The sequence below is a fragment of the Balaenoptera acutorostrata genome, chromosome 15 (genome assembly GCF_949987535.1).
Source record: "Balaenoptera acutorostrata chromosome 15, mBalAcu1.1, whole genome shotgun sequence".
In the NCBI taxonomy this organism is placed as follows: Eukaryota; Metazoa; Chordata; class Mammalia; order Artiodactyla; family Balaenopteridae; genus Balaenoptera; species Balaenoptera acutorostrata.
Window position 1 is genome coordinate 53,161,018 of NC_080078.1, and position 19,480 is coordinate 53,180,497.

A 19,480-nucleotide genomic window follows, 5' to 3' on the forward strand; every position below is an offset into this window, starting at 1 on the left:
TGCTTAAAGATGCTTAAAGTAAATCTCTGTACAAAACTTCTCCTTTTAAATCTCTTGCCCAAAACTCCAAGCTTTCTAGCAAATTGACTCCCTTCACAATTGCTTACTTTGCTTAAAGTACACCCAGAAAAATAGGCCAAAAGCATTCATATTCCCCCTTGCATTTGACCCCACCAGCAGCCAGACACTGCCCCATTTACAGAAAAAAAAATATATCGAAGTTCACATTAAATTAACTGCCATAAGAAGTTCCAGAGCTTGAACTAAAAAAAGGCTTAAACATTAAAATACCTCTTTTCTTAGGCACCAGCTCACTTTCCTTACTTCTTTTTTTTTGCACCTTAAAGTAATTCATAACAACTGACTAAAGCTCAAAAATTTACACGAAAATCTATTCTACAAATAAAGTTTGAGAAGTTATATTTAGCAGATTTCTGATGATACTGGACACAATCTTGGTGCAGCTTCCTAGCCATGAAAGGGAATTCTTATTAGTCTTTAACAGAAAAATAATTGAGCTGATTAAATATAGATCAAAGGAAGTTCTGCCATGAAAAGGCCAATTTTATATAACTTGTGGAAAAAAATGTATCAATAAACAAGAAGCAATCTGGTGTTTCTCATTCTGGCCTATAATGGTTGTCTGTTTATGATTAGATTAAAAGCAAGCACTTTTGATGCCTTTTTTGTGTTCTTCAGTTATTCTCCAATATTTTTAGCATGATCATGTATTATTGTTACAAGCTCCAAAGTTATTTCTTTAATCTTAGACACTACTGATATATAATCTCCTTTTTATTCACATAAATCACTACTGTGAAATAAATAATGCAAGTTAATATATTTAGAAAATATATTGATAATTAAATTTATACCTTTAAAATAACTTCTTATCATATTGTTACCTATAGATTCTAGTACAAAACCATATTAAATGTTTTAAGGTTATTTCCTACTTCAAAATAAGCTAACTAATGAACTGATAAATACATTTTTATATTTATCTGTATCTGCTCCAAAAATTTAGAAAATTACCTGTTTCCTGTTCCAACCATTCTCCTTCAACTGTACTATTTATTCTTTGCCAACTCTTAAAATCTATTTGGGGTGACCCCACCATATGTCAACTCTTTCTCTGACAGCTTTATCAGGACTATAAAAATATATATCTATGTTATATACATATGCTATATACATGTTATATACATATACAGTATATAAACATATACACTTATATACACATATTACATATACATACATCTTTTATATATACATATATGTATAAATATACATATGAACTGCACGGTTTAAAGATTTCCACCAGAGAAGCCTGTCAACCCAGTTTCAGGTTTTAGCTACCTTAGCCAACCTGACCAACTAGTTTGATTGAGCTAACAATAGTTTTGAATTTTTTTTTCCACTTAAGTGACCAACTGTTTAACCAAATGAGTACAGAGCGTTGCAGATTAGAAACCTCATTCCTCTTATTATACTGGTCACCCTTACCTTCCCCAGAGACCAATAACCCCAAATCACCATGAGTCGATTCATTAAGCATTTATTTTGTACTTAGTATTTCTCATTACTGTGAAGGGAAAAGATTAGAGTGTGGTAGTTCACAAGTTCTAAACGTAACTGAAGGTATAACGCTTCTCTGTGTATCTTGCCAGTTAAGCCAATAACTTTTAAATTCTTTTCAACAGAAGTTGGATGGAAAGTTTCCTATCATTTCAAATTTTCATCTAAAGTCTCAATGCTAAAGACAATAGGTGATGAGTTCTGGTCACAGGACCAGACCACAGGACTTGCTACACATGGTCAAACCAGTCCAGAGGTCACCCCCAGAGTCTATGTATGAGAACTTGCATTGCAGAAGTCACTTCTTCAAAGAAAATTCTCGGGAGCAGACAGTGGTTCCCTTTTTTTTCCCTCTTGACCAGCTCAGATCAAGTGCCCAAAACAACCCCTATACCTTGGGGTTCTCTGCAATGAGGGAGGTTGATCATCTATTCCCTGGCTGGAAGCTTGCCTCAGTGCAGAAACTCACAGCCTGCTCGGTGGCACATGTGTGAGGATGGAGCCCTCAAGCCTGGCGGATGCTGCCTGCAATCGTAGGGCAAGGCAAGAGAGCCTCAGAGAAAGCGGAACTGAGTTTGATGGTGCTAACATGTGAGTTTTCCTGTGGACCAAGTGGATCCCATGGAGGTAATGAGGTTTGAGTGATCCTGATAGGTCTCTACCCAAGTGGGCTGCCTAGACAGGTACTCAGGGATACTCCAGTGATACCACTGGAGGACAGGAGCTGCATGGCATAAGTGGTCACTCAGGAGTTGCACTGCCCACATCCAAAAATGGCATGGTGGAGATGGACCTTGCAGAAGATCTCCCAAGAACACATTAGGCTGCGTATGAGAAAGCACTGGCCATGAAAACAATAGCACCAGCTAACTGCAACAGCCTTGGCCCCTTTTCTGCCCCTGCCAACTCTGGAGGAGCCAGAGGCAGTGGGCAGAAAGAAGTACAGAAGGAGAAATGACCCTTCTTCCTTGTTGATGATCATCACCAAGCTGGGGTTCAGGCCTGAGTATGGAAAAGGGGAGAAGCTATAAACTGGACAAGAAAATGGAAATTTTATTTACATTGTACTACATTTTCTAATATTTTAAATTAGATTTTCCAACACTTTTAAAAGAAGAATAAAGCTATTTTCTGTTTGTGTCTTATTAAGAGTGACACATTCGACAAACCAGCTACACTAATAAGTATTCAACCTATTAAAGATTATTTTTCATAAAGTTAAAAGAGAAAGAAAAGTAAGACTATATAGAAAATCAAAATGTAAATTTAATATAACTTAAGACTTTAACTCAAGAATATAACCATATTAATAACAACTTTAAGTGTAAATGGAGGGGTTTCCCTGGTGGCACAGTAGTTAAGAATCCGCCTGCCAATTCAGGGGACACAGGCTCGCTGGTCCGGGTATATCCCACATGCCTTGGAGCAACTAAGCCTGTGCACCACAACTACTGAGCCTGTGCTCTAGAGCCCGCGAGCCACAACTACTGAAGCTTGCATGCCACAACTACTGAAGCCCGGGCGCCTAGAGCCCGTGCTCCGCAACAGGAGAAGCCACTGCAATGAGAAGCCCACGCACCATAACGAAGAGTAGTCCCCGCTCACCGCAACTAAAGAAAGCCCACGTACAGCAATGAAGACCCAAAGCAGCCATAAATAAATAAATAAATTTATAAAAAAATTAAAAATATATATAAATGGACTAAACATTCCATTCAAATGGCAAAGATTGTCAGAATGGATAAAATAATAATAATAATAATAATAATAATAATAATAAAGCTAGAATCAACTATACATCAACTATGCATTCTCTGCAAAGAAACAGTTTAAACAGAAACACAGATAGATTAGAAAAAAAAAGTTATACCATGCATGCAAACACTGAGCATAAAACAGCTGAACCAGCTATATTAATATAAGACAGACTTCAACACAAGGGGGTATTACTAGAGACAAAGACTAACACTTCATGATGATAAAACAGTAAATCTGAAAGAATGGTACAAGAGATAAGAGAACTGAGACAGACGACTTGCTCAAGGTCACTTAGCTAAGAGAATGGTCACCTACAAGTCACTTCTCCCAATTCCTTTTTCAGAGCCTTTTTCATATAACCAGTGCCCCAAATCTGAGCTCATTTGACACGAAAGCAACCAGCCTACTTGGTCAAAACCATTAACTCATTAGCTACCCAGAAACAGCCTTAGTGGGGGGAGGGGGGAAGGGTAGAGGGGTGGGGGGATGCCTGAGCTGGGTCTGGCTCCAGATTCAAGCACTGCAACTTGCTAGTTGTGTAGCCCTGAACAAATTACTTAAATGGGCCTCAGTCTCCTTATCTACAGAATGGGAATACCGTCACCTCTCTCACGGGATTGATGGAAAAGATGACGATGAGGAAGAAGAGGACAGTAACTTACCCAGCTAGTCAGTGACAAAGCTAGGACCCCACAATACACACTCACAACCATTTTGTTAAGCTGTCTCCCAGATGCGTTATGCCCAATTGTAAGTACCTGGTGGAATGCGTGACCTTTACTAAGCACTTGAAAAACGTTGGTTCCCTTCCCAATACACTGATGCTATCTACACTTGAGAGTAAGTCTAGGAAGGTATTTTCTGTATGGGATCCTCAACTATAAAACACATTCTTTTCAATCTAGATAAAATGTGTTTCAGATAATCACTTTTTCTTCTGCCATGTTAGCTTTGCCTAACTCTGTAAGGTCATATTGTCTAAGTGAGTAAAGCAGACAGGGTAGAAATTGCAATGATAATTTTATTCATATCATTTTTTACACTACAAAATGAGTCATCCAATGGACACAATTTAACACATTCCTCCAAAAAAAAAGACAAAATGTTTAAACATATCATCTTGTTCAAAGAAGAAAGAGACATTCCTCCAGATGACAAGAAAGTCACAGCCTCAGGACTGTAAGGCCAACCTTCAGTTTGGTGAAAGATTATTCAGAAAAGGAACTCTTTCTCATGGGTAAATCTGTACTGTATAAGGTGAATCCCTGTATATAATGTTCAAGAAACTTGACAACTTTCTGGATTATTTTTATTACATAATTGAGCATGTTATAGGAGTAGGCATTTACAATCACACTGGGCTTCATGTTTTCAGAGTCTAGGCAACTCTCCTAAACTCTCTTATAGTCAAGGTCAACATATTTTCAACCCAGGAAAGTGGGTGTCAGCAAGGTAAACAGTTGCCCACAGTGCCGCCTCACAAACCACATGAAATTTAAAAGTAAGACAAAACTTGATAATTAATGTTAAAAAATGCATCGCTTGGCTACCAATTTTAGAAACAGCAGAATGCATACAAATCCAAAAAAAGACATACAAAACCATCAAATAAGGAAGAGAAGTGGAAAAATAGTATGCGGTCAATGTCTGCATCTTTCATCCTCATTTTAGGAGACACTTAAGAGCCTACTGCGTGTTAGGTCCTGCACAAATCTAATTTTAAAATTGAGAATAATTATGAACACTTGAAAGCACCAAAGGGCTCAAAATTAGTTTATTCAAATAAATTCAAATGAATTCATGTGGTCACTGAAACTTAATGCACATAAATGAGTCAAGACATCATATTATTTTGACCCCATTCTATGTTGTAGCTATGTCAGGTTCTGGGTAGAGTATTTTAAACAAAATATTGAATATATCATATCTAAACTACCAAATTTCTGCATGATTTAAGAAAATAGCACTAGATACTGTTTAAAAAGTACCAAATCCAGCAAAATACTACATTACACTTACTGAAAGTTCACATAATTTATTCTCCACAAAAGAATATTAGAAAAGAAAAGCACCAGCTACCTAAAGAGAAGTTAAAATATTTCCTGGACTACTCAAAAGTTAAGTTAGAAGAAGCAAACCACTTTTATTTTGCTTAAAAAAACTTACCCCAGGACTGAGATTGATAGCAGAGAAATTCCATAATTACACATTACCTATCAAATTGTAAGTTAGGCAATGATTCAAGTTCCTAATTATGGAAAGTTTAACGTGAAATGTTTCAACCCTAAGATACCTTAAAGAAGGATGGGAAATTCACAGAGGAAAAATAGATGATGGATAGATATATAGGTAAACAGACTAAAGGAAATACATGATTTATCTAATCCTTTCCCGTAAACAAACTGACCTATGAAAGTTCAGGGAAAGCAAACACCCTGTAAACTAAGCCAAGTCGAGACAAAAATCACCTTTTGAAATTAGGAATATATGTTCCAATACCAAAATTATTATTTTGAAATGATAAAAGAGCAGATGTGTTTTTTATCATTATTCTAATTTGATCATTCTGTCTTCCTAAATATTATCAAGTTCATTGTTTTAAATAATTTATTTAACAGACTATGTGAGTGCTAAACATTGTGCTAGGTGAATGAGGAAACAGAAATAGGCAACCTCAGCCTAAGGAAGCTCTGTGTGTGTGTGTACGCGCACGCGCGTGTGTGTGTGTGTGCGTGTGCATGCGTGTGTGTGCATGTGTGCGTGTGTGTGTAGGGCTGGGACGCTGGAAGTTAAACAAGTAAACAGACAGAGCACAGTACCATGAGTGCTATGGAGACAGCATTCATAAAAAGAAAGAGTGGAATAATTCAAATCAGTTATATTATTTTGGTATGTAATACTTTATTTGTTTGGTTTCTATATCAGTAGGACTGCTTTCAGCTGCATGTAAAAGAAACCCCACTGTATTCCTTTGCTAGGGCTGCCATAACAACAAAATACCAGACTAGGTGGCTTAAACAACAGAAATTATTTTTTTAACAGTCCTGAAGGCTGGAGGTCCAAGATCGAGGGTTGTTTTCTGGGAACGTTCCTTGGCGTGAAGACAGCCACATCCTCACCGCGTCCTCACATGGCCTTCCCTCTGTAGGCATGCACACACCCCTGCCTTCTCTCCTGCGTCCTAACATCTCTGCTTATAAGGATACCAGTCAGATTGGATTAGGTCTAACAGCTTCATTTTAACCTTATTTATCTCTTTGAAGGCCTTATCTCCAAATACAGTCACATTCTGAGGTACTGAGGGGTAGGGCTTCAACCTATGAATTTTGGAGGGACACAGTTCAGTCCACAACAGCCGTCAAAGTGACTTAACCAAAGAGTCACTTACTTTTCTCAGTTAACAGGAAATTCATAGGGAAGTTGATCAGGGTTGATAAAGCCACTCAAGTAAGGCATCCAGAAACTGGACACCTCCATTTCCTGTCCTGCCAACCTCAGTGTATGGTTCTCACTGTCACAACTGCAAGACAGCAGCTACAAGTGTCCAGGAAGGAAAGGAAAGAATCAGGAGGAAGAAACCTACGTCTCCCTGGTCAGAACTGGGTGAGCCCTCCTGGCTGCAGGGAGGCCAAGGAGAGGAGTATTTTCAAGTGGACACATTGCTACCCTGAAACAAAAAAACAGCTCCATCAGAAAGAAGGGAGAGAGAACTGTGTCCCATGCACCTCACTGACCACAGATGTACCATGTAGACTTGGGTCTATACTACTGATCAACCTTGTGACCTTAAGTAAATGCTTTCATCATTCCGTTCTCTGAGTATGGAGGGGTGGGAATGGTACCCAGCCTGCAAAATCGCTGAGAGAATGAAATAGGGTTGCATGAATCAGAAAGCCCAGGGCACACTACCTAAGCCCTAATGGACCTGGGTCTGAGGCCTGGTCTTTAGGTGTCCTGGGGAGTCACAAGATTCTAAAATATCACAGAGCACCCAGTCAAGACTCAAAAACACCAAAGAACTGACTATTTCTTTACTGTGTGACTTTTCATGTATTCCAGTCCACAGCGTGGCCAGAGAGCCTGCAGTCTCTGACTCTCGTGTGTGTGTGTGTGTGTGTGTGTGTGTGTGTGAACGCACACACGCGTTTGCTGGGGGGAAGGGGGGGACTTCCTTTCTGATGGTCTTACACCTTTCGTGAAGGTAGGAAGCACCGATTTACTAGTACTTGTGTTCCTTGCATCACATCCTTCCTCATCCTTTCGCAATCAAAAGGCTGCTTTCAGGAATTTCTCTTGAGATATTCTAGACCAGAAACCTATTTAGCAGTGAGGTATACCTTCCAGGGAATTTATGCCTTCATCTCTCCAACAAAGCTGGGAGAGCCTTACACGGAGGGGATGAAGAAGGAAAGGGAAGTTGTGCGTGTGTGGGTGTGTGAGAGATGACATACTTTAACTTCTGTAACAGGAGGTGTCTAGAAAATATTTAACATGGATCAAGAAACAGCAGTACAATCCTTTTAAAATATGTCAATAATTACTAGTAGAAATAGCAAAAGAGTTGAAAGTGGTTCCCACTGGAGTTGGGGTGGGGGAACAGGACTGCAGACCAGGCAAGGGAGTGTAGTTTTTACTAAAGCCTTTTAGCATTAGTTGAATATTTAAAACTTACATGCAAATATTGGATACAAATCAGGTATACATTATAACTTTTCAAAATATATTGTACATATACTTCAATTAAAAAACTAAAAAAAAAAAAAAAAAAGCTGGGACGTCTTTGGTTTGATAAAAAGTGGCACTTTTTCAGAAGGTTTTTCAAACGCATTTGCTGCTCTGAATTGAGGAGTGGATTCCTTCTGGTTGTCAACCTTGATGTAAAACCTGTTGGTCTGTCATGTTTATAAATTCAAGCTGAGAAAATAAAAATTAACATGTGACAGAACGGTTCAAGAGAGCGTGGTTCAAGCAGAGTCACTTTCAGGACAGGTATTAATACCCAAATCATCTGTGTTTTTAAATTTCCTCCGTTTCCTCTGATAGCTGTACAAAAAAATCTCTGTGTGTTACTTATGACAGATGGGAGAGGAACTTTACCCAGTTACTTTGAAATTCTTTCAAAGGGAATGAAAAATGGACAGAATGAGGCCAGACTTGAGATTCTCGGAGGGCCTCACAGGTCCAAAAAGGCTCTAAATAAAAGGAAATATTCATCTGTATTTCCACAGGGCTATCATGAAAAGATTTTCCCAGCAGCTACAATAACTAAACTGTCACCCTTCTACATGTTGTCTCCATTCAAATCTGAAAAATCATATATCTAATAATTAACATACTTAGCCAGCACTTTTTCAACACAAAGCTAAAAGAAACTTGCTAAATCCCAAAACGATGCCAATTGTGAAGAAGGAACCTCATAAACGCTACTGACACCACAGGCTTGGGGAGGGGAGAAGGTGAAGACTGTCAAAGCCACACTTTTCATAAGATTCAAACCAATGTCCTGAATAATGAGTTCCCTCCTGATTTGGAAAAGATGCTCTCCTAAAAAAAACATTCAGCAGAATATTTTCCTTCAATTAAGTAATAGCTCTCCTGCTTTCTCTCTTTGGCACTGGTTCGTTCACAGGTCATTTGGAAAATAAAATGCTACAAGAAAATAAATACAAAGCATTTTAGATTACCAAGAGTCCCACTTAATAAAAATAATCTGATTAAATAAATGTTTTTCTCCTCTAAGTTTTCAGCCAAGTTTGAAATAAGAGAACTTCTCTGATTTGGGGTTTAACACACTGTAAGAAAATTAAGCATAAGTTTATTAAAATCGAACCCATAAAATAGAAAAAACTATATGAGAGTGTACTCACAAGGAATAAGTGATAAACTGTCTTCAGGGAAGTGTCTCCTCTGGTTCTAGTATACTAAGAAATTGAAATATCCGAATCCCTGTTAGCAGAAATCATGAATATAGACTTTTCAAGTTACTGATCATCTTTCCAAATGAATCGTTGTGGTACTTCTCAGCCCCCAGTGTAAACAATAATGGAATCCTTTTTACCCTCTGTAATAAGTCTGCAGATGACTTCAATTTATTAAACATGGCACCTCTTCTGCTTATTCATCAGATCGGTCTCCTAACTTGGCAATAATGTCAGTTCATTATTCATTCATTGAAGAGACGCTGAATTAGTCTCTAATATGCAGATTCTTCCCTTCCCCAAGAAAGTCATGCTGTGGCTAAAATTTGCAAACCATTCAACAGAAGAACTGAGGGCGGGCACCAACCTAGAGCTGAAATCAATGAAGGCTTTGTGGAAAAGATGGCAACTGCGCGAGGTGTGTAAGGGCCTGTAGGATTCGCCAGTTGAAGAAGGGGGTTTAGTGCAAAGTCAGCACAAGCACTGTGGCCACAGACTTTATGTTCCTGGGATTTTAATATAGTTCAGTATTGTTGACCCAAACAAAGGTGTTAAAACTTCACTGCAGAGGTTTAGCCATGGATGGTTTGTATTTGGCAAATTAGGGGAATAAAGTTAAGTCCTGAAAGCAACAGGGCACTGTAAAAGCATTTTAGAGGTAATGCTATAATAAGATTTGCTGTGTGCAAATGAATTTAGCTGAGTATAGAGAGTGGAGTAAAGGGGTAAAAATGTAAACTTATAAAGTAGTTGTTTATTTGTCTCTCTCCTCCAGGGAACTGCAAACCCCTGAGGGCAGGAGCTGCAGCTTGCTCACTGTTACAGTACCTGCTACTCACTTAATAGCTAATAGAAAACATGAAAGATTGAATGAATGAGAGAGAAGGCAATAGGAAATTGATTGAAAGGTTATTGGAACAACCAAGGCATGAAAGTTGAGGACAGAAACTTAGGCAGCATCAATAAGAATGGAGGAATGGACAGAAATGCAAGATATTAATGGTAAGCTCAAATAATTGGTGACTGTTGGATTCACGAAGATTTAGAACCTAAGATGAGACATAGATCTGGAGTGAAGTTGAGGACTTCTGTTTTGGGCACACTGATTTGAAAGTAGCCGTTAAGACTTCAATGTCAAGATCTCCAGCAGACAATGGGATATAACTGAAGCTCAGACAAGTCAGGGATATGGGAGTCATCAGTGAATAAGTGGTTGTAAAAAAGGTTGAAGTGGGTGAGTTGTCTTGTACTGAAAGAATCTGTACCATAAGAAGAGTCGAGAGCAATGCAGAGACCTCCAGAGAATACCATTTTAAGGGCTGGGTGGTGGAAGAGGTGCTCAAGAAGGCCTGCCTCTGATATATGAAAACCATATCGAATGGCCAAGCAAGGCCTAGGAATCAGGAACTTCAGGAATCTACAAGGGTAACAGCAAAAATGAATTCATCTAGTGCAATTCCTTCAGAGTGAAGGGATGCGACTTCCCCAGTCACCAACTTGGGGAATTTGCACAGCAGCAGTTGTTAATAGTGTCTTGGTTTTCTGTACCATAAAATGTGGAGAGAAGAAGAGATGAATTCTGTCATTCCTTCCAGCAGTCTGACTTTATGATTCTAACCAATTCATTGCTTGTTCACTCAGGACAAGTACACAAACTAAACAGAGTCCAGAGCCCAGAGTCTTCACCTTTTCAAACAACAGCACCAAGAAAACAAGGGAACAGATGAGCCTGAAATCTCAGAGTCTTACTGTCATGCTGAACAAATGGGAAAATACAGCTTGTTCATTTCTCCTCAGTGATGCTAATGATTCAGTTACATTGACTTCTTTGAAGGAAAATTACTGTTAATAACCTTAATTTCCTCCTCGTCTCTTTCCCCAGGTACCTGACATTTTAGATAAAATGTTTTCATAAAATATTAAAAGCAAAGGAATTATATCCTAGGTATCTAACTCCATGTTGTTTATGGACTTTATGAATCCCTTCTGTCTCTTCTTTCTAGAGCCTACACTTTTGGTTCTTCAGGTAAATACATAAAGTTTCCCATTCTGTTCATTTCCCAAGAAGCACAATCCATTCCAAGTGAACTAAAAAAAAAAAAAAAAAAAAAAAAAAAAAAAAAAATTTAAGTGTTACTCTAAGGCCCACCACACATCTTAGTGATATCAGCCATGTGACGTTATGGGACATTTCCTGACTTCCATTTAAATTTAGTCCTCGTGGCTACAGTTTTCTTTTCTTTGGCCACAAAACCAGACCACAGGCTTCCCAGCCTGGCCTGACCCACGCACACCTCTGCTCTAGAACAGCAGGCAGGTAGAGCGTGCAGTTTGCCAGCCCAGACCCATTCACCATCCTTGTTCACCCCTGCCTCTTTGCTTCTGCCCTCTAGTTTCTATCTGAATCAGCTAATGGAAGGCACCAGCCAGAGTCTGGGGGACAAGAGGAGAGTGATGTAGGCATATTTATGCCCCTGCCGTCTTCCCGCAGGGACATTACAGGTTGACTGTGTCCCTCTACAACAGGACACATCTCTTGTAGGACAGCTTTTCTTGCCCCGTTACTTAGAGTAGGAAAGCTCCCCATCGTTGCTAAGTCCCTCTTCAGCCCTCACCCTGGTCGTGGTTTTGTTCCCTACACCTGCCCATACCTCCTAAAGGGTCTCCTTATGAAGCCTTCTTCAAAGGACTCAGTCTACACCCACCATCTGTTCCCCGGCAGGCCCTGAATGACACAAGATTAAAGAGTGACCAGGTGGGGCCCTCCACTGCGGCTTTCACAGATATTATCAAAGGAAATTGTCTGTAAATTGTAAAACGCTATAACATTTCCATGAACAAAACCTAGTACAGACTTTCCTGAATATGCAAGGTTTTAATGCCAAGGAAACATGACTGAATCCTACCATATTTCTACAATTCACTGTGTGTTATAAAAATAAACACGCAGAAAGCATACAATCAGAATCCAAATATCATTGCCAACCTCGCCAGAATTTTTTCTTAAAAATGGGTATCTGGAGAAACAGATGAAAGAACTGAATCCATCTTTGAAAACAGAAACAATATTTCATTTCCTGCTATTTATCCACATCCAGATTTACTAACTCTGATAATATGATACTTTAGGGTGATTCCAAGTCTTTCAAGGGATGTCATAAAATTCTAAAAATAAACTAACAATTCACTTCATATTATTGAAAACAACTATAATTACTGAAGTTAACTTCTGAAAGAAGTTGAGAATCAGTGACCTAGATTTTCTGTATTTTTCCTAATGTCTCTAAATGAAAATACAGTGTAGTTTCTAATTTATACAGCCCTTTGTCTATATATCACTTCTAAATAGCATGGAAATTAACTTCAGGTATCTATTAAATAATAAAACTCAATAAAATAAATTTAACTCTGAATCTTCTAATTCTCAAAGTAGAAAGTAGAAGGTAAAAGAGATTCTTAAATAATTAAGTACTTGAAAGTCTAAAGCTATAAATACACCTGGATAGAATTTTTAGCAATGAAATTAATTTGATTTTCCCAGGTCAATATCAACCTCTGTTGTCTGTGCAGCACCTCACTTTTTTGACCATATATTCTAGGGTGTTTATGACATGTCCCTGGTCTGAGGAATTTAGAGTTTCACAGGTAACCAAATTGATCAGAATATTGATTTTCAACTCGGATTCTACTCAATATCTCTTTACTAACAACTTTTTTAATTGGCCTATTAATTGTTAAATTCTTTTTGATTAAGTATTGTATTTTCAAGGAATTTTAAGGACATAGACTATTTATAAAGTCATTTCCTGGTGTACTGTATATAACTGAGATCCGACTGAACTAGTAAAGCAATGAAACAATGTGGGGCATGCTTCAATTAGAGACCATATTCATAATTTGAGGTTCCACGAGATAGAAATTCCATGCGGACCTTTGTTAAAGGTAATTTGGCAGTGCTCCCTCAAAATGTAAAATGTGCATACCTTTTTGACCAAATAGTTCTATTTCTAGGAATTTATCTACAAGAAATTCTCACACATGTGCATGAAGACATAGGTACAAAGATCTTCCGTCTTTCAGTTTGCAACAGTGATAACAGGAGAATGGTTAAAATAAAACATGGTACACCCATAGTTTATTTATGGTACTACTAGAGTTTATGTAATGTTAGAAAGAAAAATATAACTAGTATATGGACATGGAAAGATCACCACAACATACACTTAAGTGGCAAGAAAGCAAGTCGCAGAAAAACATACACAGTACGATCCAGTTTATGTAGTAAGAAAAAGGCATGTATATGTACTTATATATGTAAATGCATAGAAAAAGGAGAGGAGAGAGGTGCTCTAAACTGTTGTCAATGGTTATATCCGGGTATGGGTGTAGGTGGGAAAGGTTGTTTTACATTTTGTTTCTGCGCTTCTGCATTATCACTGCAATTGGAACGTATTAATGTATCACATCCATCATCTTAAAAATCAATGAAAACAAAAAATTAATAGAAATTCTAGAGGGGGCTCTGGCAATTTATCCAATGATAGTGCATCAGCAGACATCCTATCTCAAAGGACTTCAGTTTCGTTTCATCCACTGGGATTCCTCCTTTAAGAGCCAAAAGGAAAATGAGGGCTGTTAAGTAGATTGCACGTTGAAACACTGACCTGCAGAAACAGAGCTACATTCTGTATGTCCAGGACAAATCCAGCAACTACCAAATAGCAGGGGGGACATTTTGTCACTGGTTAGAGTTCAGATCAGTGATGTACACAAGAGACCCTCCACGTCCCCATAAATGGAGTCATGCATTTCTCCACACTTAGGTGGTCTTATTTCAAAGGAGCCCGCGAAATAGGAGCGAAAGCCTTGGCCTTCCTCCTTCAACTCTGCAGACTTGCTAACATCTTAGAAAAATGAGGGAGGGGAAGAACAGGCAGAAATTCAGACTCTGAAACCAACGTCCACTGGAAACAAATGGCCATAACCACCTTTGTAAGAAATTTAACAGGGGGGAAAAAAGAAAAGCATGAATAAAGAAGGCACCGTGCTTACTTAATCAAGACAACACTAGTTCACAAGGTTTCCAAGCACTTACAGTTGACAAAAGCTCAAAGTGGTAGCTCATGAGCCGAATATGTTCCACAAATGTGTTTTGTTTGGCCAGCCCATGGGCTGACATGTTTGTTTCTACTGTAATTATTTCTAAAGTTTTTGCAATGATATCTCACGCTTTAAAGAAATCTGTATTTCATGCTTCTCTTGAAAATGGAGAGGTGCTGGCAACCCTGAGCCCCACATCCACCTGGCAGAAATCTAATAGACCTGCCCCCCCAGGAAGGGTCAGGGCAGAGCTCCCGATGCACACGGCCTCCCCATCCCCTAAGGGGGCTGACACCTGGGCAGCCCCATGATGCTTACCTGGCCCTCAGAGGAATCAGAGTGGGTCACACCTGACTGAAACCATGAGGACCCTCACCCAGGAAGAGCTGGCCCTTCAGAAAACTAAATTAGTTTTTAGGCTACCCTGGAGCAGCATTTAGTAACCTCCCTCTCAGACTTCTGGCCAATGTATCTGCGGAAACAAAAGCATCTAGGATTAGATAAGGGCACGTGGCTTTATCTTCAACTTCCCATTTCAATTCTGTGGTCAAGGCCGGGTTGCCAGAAGCTTCTCTGTCATACCTCAGCCCCGTCACTTAAAATAATGGTCTCAAAAGTTTTCACTGTAGCAAACCTCTTGGCAGCATGTACCTGAGTGGCAGGTAACACAGCACAGTGGTTAGAAGTTGGAGTTCTGGTGTTAGCCTACATGGGTTTGACTTCCCATCTCTAACTTTCACTCCCTGAAGAGAATAACTTCACCTTTCCCAGCCTCAGTTTCCCCATATGTAAAATGGAGATACTATTAGGAACCGCCAAGAAAAACTATAGGGAGAGTTAAATAAAGTGGCACATTTTAAGTGCTTAACCAACATCTGTGGTTTTGTTACTGTTGTTGCCATCAGCGTGCCCGCGGAAGCCCGTGGGGAAACAGGAGTCACGACACCTCCCCGTAAACATCACAGATCCCCAAATTATTCTGGCAGATGCCCCTCTCCTTCCAGGTCTAACTGGCTTCATATGGTCTTTTTTCAAAGCCTGGCTGGGAGACACAGACGCCCTGGGGATAGCTTCTGGCTCACTGAGTTCTTCGAAACCCCCCAGTCACAGAACTTCTAGGCAGTTAGGGCTGAGTTAACATGAGGCCCCTCTGTCCAACTGCAGTCACAGAGTCAGGCAAGTCCAGAGGAAGATCTGGCATTCACAGTGGCCCTAAAAGGTAACTAGAACTTCTGTGCTAGTAGAGGGGCAGGGCAAGTGTCCCTTATTAAAAGTTTTATAGGAATTGGCACAGCCTGCTTTGTATGGATAGGCCACTGGCCTTTGCCCCCTATGGAGGAGGAGAACAAGGGGGTGAATAGTCATACTAGTAACCAAGAGCATTTGTAGCAATAGCAGCAGTAACACAACAGCTGGCATCATTCACACTACACTGCAGGGCACTTTTGCCTTATAGGGTTATCCTCCTCATTTACAGATGGGGAAACAGACACTCAAGAGTCACACACTAACACATGACATAGTCAGGATTCAAGCTTGGGTCCGCCTGATTCCAATACCCGAAGGCCACAGCAACTTTACACTGTTGAAAGCAAACCCCAATTTACTGCCCCCTGCCGCCACCAGCTGCCTCCAAGAGGAAGCATCTCGAGAGCAGTGGTCCTTTAACTTGAGTGGGTCGCAGACCCCCTTTCAATGTGATGAATCCTACAGACCCTTCTCAGCAAAATATTTTGAAATGTATAAAATTAAGTCCAGAAGAAACCAATTATATTGAAATATACTTAACAAAAAAAAAATTTTTAAGGCACGCATAGTAATGTACGTGCTTCTTTTTTCAACCCATTAAATGCCGAGACTCATCAGTGACTCTAATACCTGCCCTAATTGTCATTTGGAAGTAAGTGAAAATAAAGATGTATTTGCCAGCTAGATGGACCTACCAAATGCCATCATTAGGCCATTAGAGGGTGGTCCTGAGGTGAAGAGCTCCTTTCCTGGGGAAGACAGCAAAGATGTCAAGCGTAAATCTAGTGGTCTGTGCTCTCTTCTCTCTGGACGAGCTGCTTATAATTAGTTCCTTCAAGTTACTGCCTTCCTCCTGTTCTGAGGAAATGGCTACTTCATTCATATCAGGGAGCCAACCACCTCCTCTAATTGTTCAGGAGGAGAAGAGTGCCATAAGAAGGGCACTGTATCTTAAAGCAATGATTTTACTGCCCCCAGGGTGGCTCGGTGGCCAGAGGTGGAATTTCCCAGCCCTCTGCACACCAAAGGATTAGGGGACAAGGGCCCTAAAGGAGACTCCTGGTCAAGGGGATAAGATAACACTATCTTGCAGTCACATGGTATGCGACCTTCTCACTGAAGGTTTTCTAGGTAGTAGGCAAAGGGGTGTGCAGAGAAAAACCGTCTTCTGATTTATGTCCCTTTCATCTATTTTTGATTCCGCAAAGAAAAGGAAAGTAGATGGAGTTCACACAGAGAAAACAAAACCTCTGCTGGCCTTTCATCCTCTTGAACATAAGGATCTCCCAGTGACTCTGGGGTGATTTTTAAAAGCAGGCTTCATGCCAGTAAGGACAATGCAAACTTCTCACTCATCTATTTGGTGATGCATTTTCACCCAGCTCTCCTTCCCCGGGGGTGAAGTAAACCCATTTATAAATCTGGTGAGCTAAAGAGTCCCAGCCTGTGAATGCGCAAAAACTTATCTCTTTCTAAGGCATAACTAGATAAGTAATATTACACCTTGAGGAAGTATTTCTACTTCCAAGGAGGAGGCTTGATCAAAAGAAAAACTATGAAACAGAAAAGCAAATATTGAGGAATGAAAGAATGACCTACACAGGGTTATTATAGTTCCTAAATATTACAGAGAAATAGAAAAGTGCAGAATGGACAGTACTGAGAATTACTGAGTATCCTCACAGATAGTAAAACCACAGAAACTCAGCGATGAAGAGCTGCATTGATTTCCTGATAGGTGGGTAAGTCTTTTTGGCAGGCACTAATAAGACCCACAAGTTCACATTACATGGTGAACAGCAACTATTTTAGAAACTTCAGTCTGGACATGAAATATACTAACTGTGATCATTAAAGCGTCTCCATTAGTCCTTGACCTCATTCTGCATATCAAACACACAAGTTCTTGGTTTTATAGGACTCACTGTGATAGATGGCTTATTAAAGACCTGGGTCCTTCGTGCTAATAAACACGCTGTTTCATCCTTACTTTACGAGTGGTCAAAAACGACGAAAATTCAGTCATGGTCTGCAAAATAACTTTAAGTTTCAAAGAATATTTTTACCTCCCCCAAAATACTTGAGCTCACTATTAAAGACATTTGTGGAGAACATAAGAAATACATAACCCTTCTTTCCTGTGACTATATTACATAAGGGCTGTGATCCACAAAGATCAAATTTATTCTCAACACAAGGTTTTTAAAGTAAAAACTAAACTCGGCAGCTAATTACTAATGTATTTTTTAAAAAATAATCCACAGAAATAATTGATAGAATGAAGGAATTAGATAATTTAAGTTTGCCAGCTACATCTGAAAGTTTGGGGAAAAAAATGCAGACACAAAATCCAGAAGCAGACTTATCTATCACATCTTTTCACGAATTGGCATGCCAACTGATGGGTTCAAGGAAAACAACACAACAGCACTAAAGCTCAATTTTACCTCAATTTTAACTTGGAAGATGGGTTACGGCTGAATATTAGGCAAGCCTTAGACATCATTTCAATTCTTAACAAATCAAACCCCAAAGTGAATTTACTAGTATCCTAGGAAAATACCATGTTCATTTGGATTGCCAAATATAACTGTCCCACGTTGCCAAAATCAGCAGTACGCATTAATCTAAAGATGTTGGATTTGTTCTTAAGAAAGACAAAATAGCAGGGACAAAAGCACTGGCTAAGTCTCTGCTGGGGATGAAATATTTCAAAGAGGTGATACAGATTTAAAAATCCATTTCTGCAAAACCATTCTGGTAACCCTTAACACTTTTTAAACTTCCCTATTTCACTATCTCATTAGGCAAAAACACACCTCCTCAAGATTCCAGGGCGTAGAAGTAGTTTAACATCAATCACATTTTTCAGGCACACCAATTTTAAACTTGCAAAAGAGTATTTTAGAACAAATCTCTCTGTGTGGGTGTACATTTGTAAAATAAAGGTAGCATTATCCCAACACGTATCAACGTGTACCCAGTGATCAAATGGAGTCTTAGAAATTCTGTTTTGACAGTTACGTGTAGAATAGCATTTTCACCAGCGATTAATTCAGAGCTAGGTAGTGATATCAAAGCTAAATCAAAACTAAGTTGGGATGGTTGAATAATATTATAGTTGGAGGAAAGTGTAATCAGTAATCTAATATGGGCTACCGTAGATGTGTTATAATAAGTTACACTCAAAGGGTTACTAGTTATGGCAGCAAAGTCTCCTGTTCATAAAAATGCCAATAAAAAATGTTATTCTGCTTAAATAGTGAATTTTTATGAAAACAGGTGTTCTTTCAAGATGGCCATCATTTATTAAACTTCAAAAGGAAGATGACATAATAGATAAAAACACCAGCTGAAAAATATGCAAGACTGTCCTATCAAAACACAGCACTCTAGATTACATAACACGGATAAGGGCAGATTAAATCACATGCCCCTGCCCAGCTAAATTTTTATTCTTCTGCATGATTCTAATAACTTAGGCCACTGAAGTTTGAAGAACACAAAATATTAGGTTCTTGGTTCAAGCATGTATTTTTGAAACCAAGAGTCTTGAAAAAACAAAAAGGATAAAGTTAAAATTTTACACACACACACACACACACGTGTTTTTTTTTCTGAAGAATACAGTTCCTCAGACACCTTATTAACCTTGTAGATAGACTGCACAGATAAAGTCACTAGTTGCTTTTACTGGTCAGTCTACTTTATGAACCTGATTTCTCTTCAAAGGGGAAATAACTCTATTTTAGATGTTATATAGCTAAAGTTTGACATTATTGCCAACGAAACAGAATTATTAAACAGCTATCTCCACACACTCATAACTTAATTTACAGGCCACCACGTATCACATTTACGGTAAAAATGGTGACCTT

General features: G+C 39.1%; 1 protein-coding gene across 8 annotated transcripts in view; it reads right to left on the reverse strand.

Annotated features, from left to right (window-relative positions):
• PLCB4 (phospholipase C beta 4) overlaps positions 1 to 19,480 on the reverse strand; it is a 414,289-nt gene that overhangs the window by 393,548 nt on the left and 1,261 nt on the right. The window lies entirely within an intron of this gene.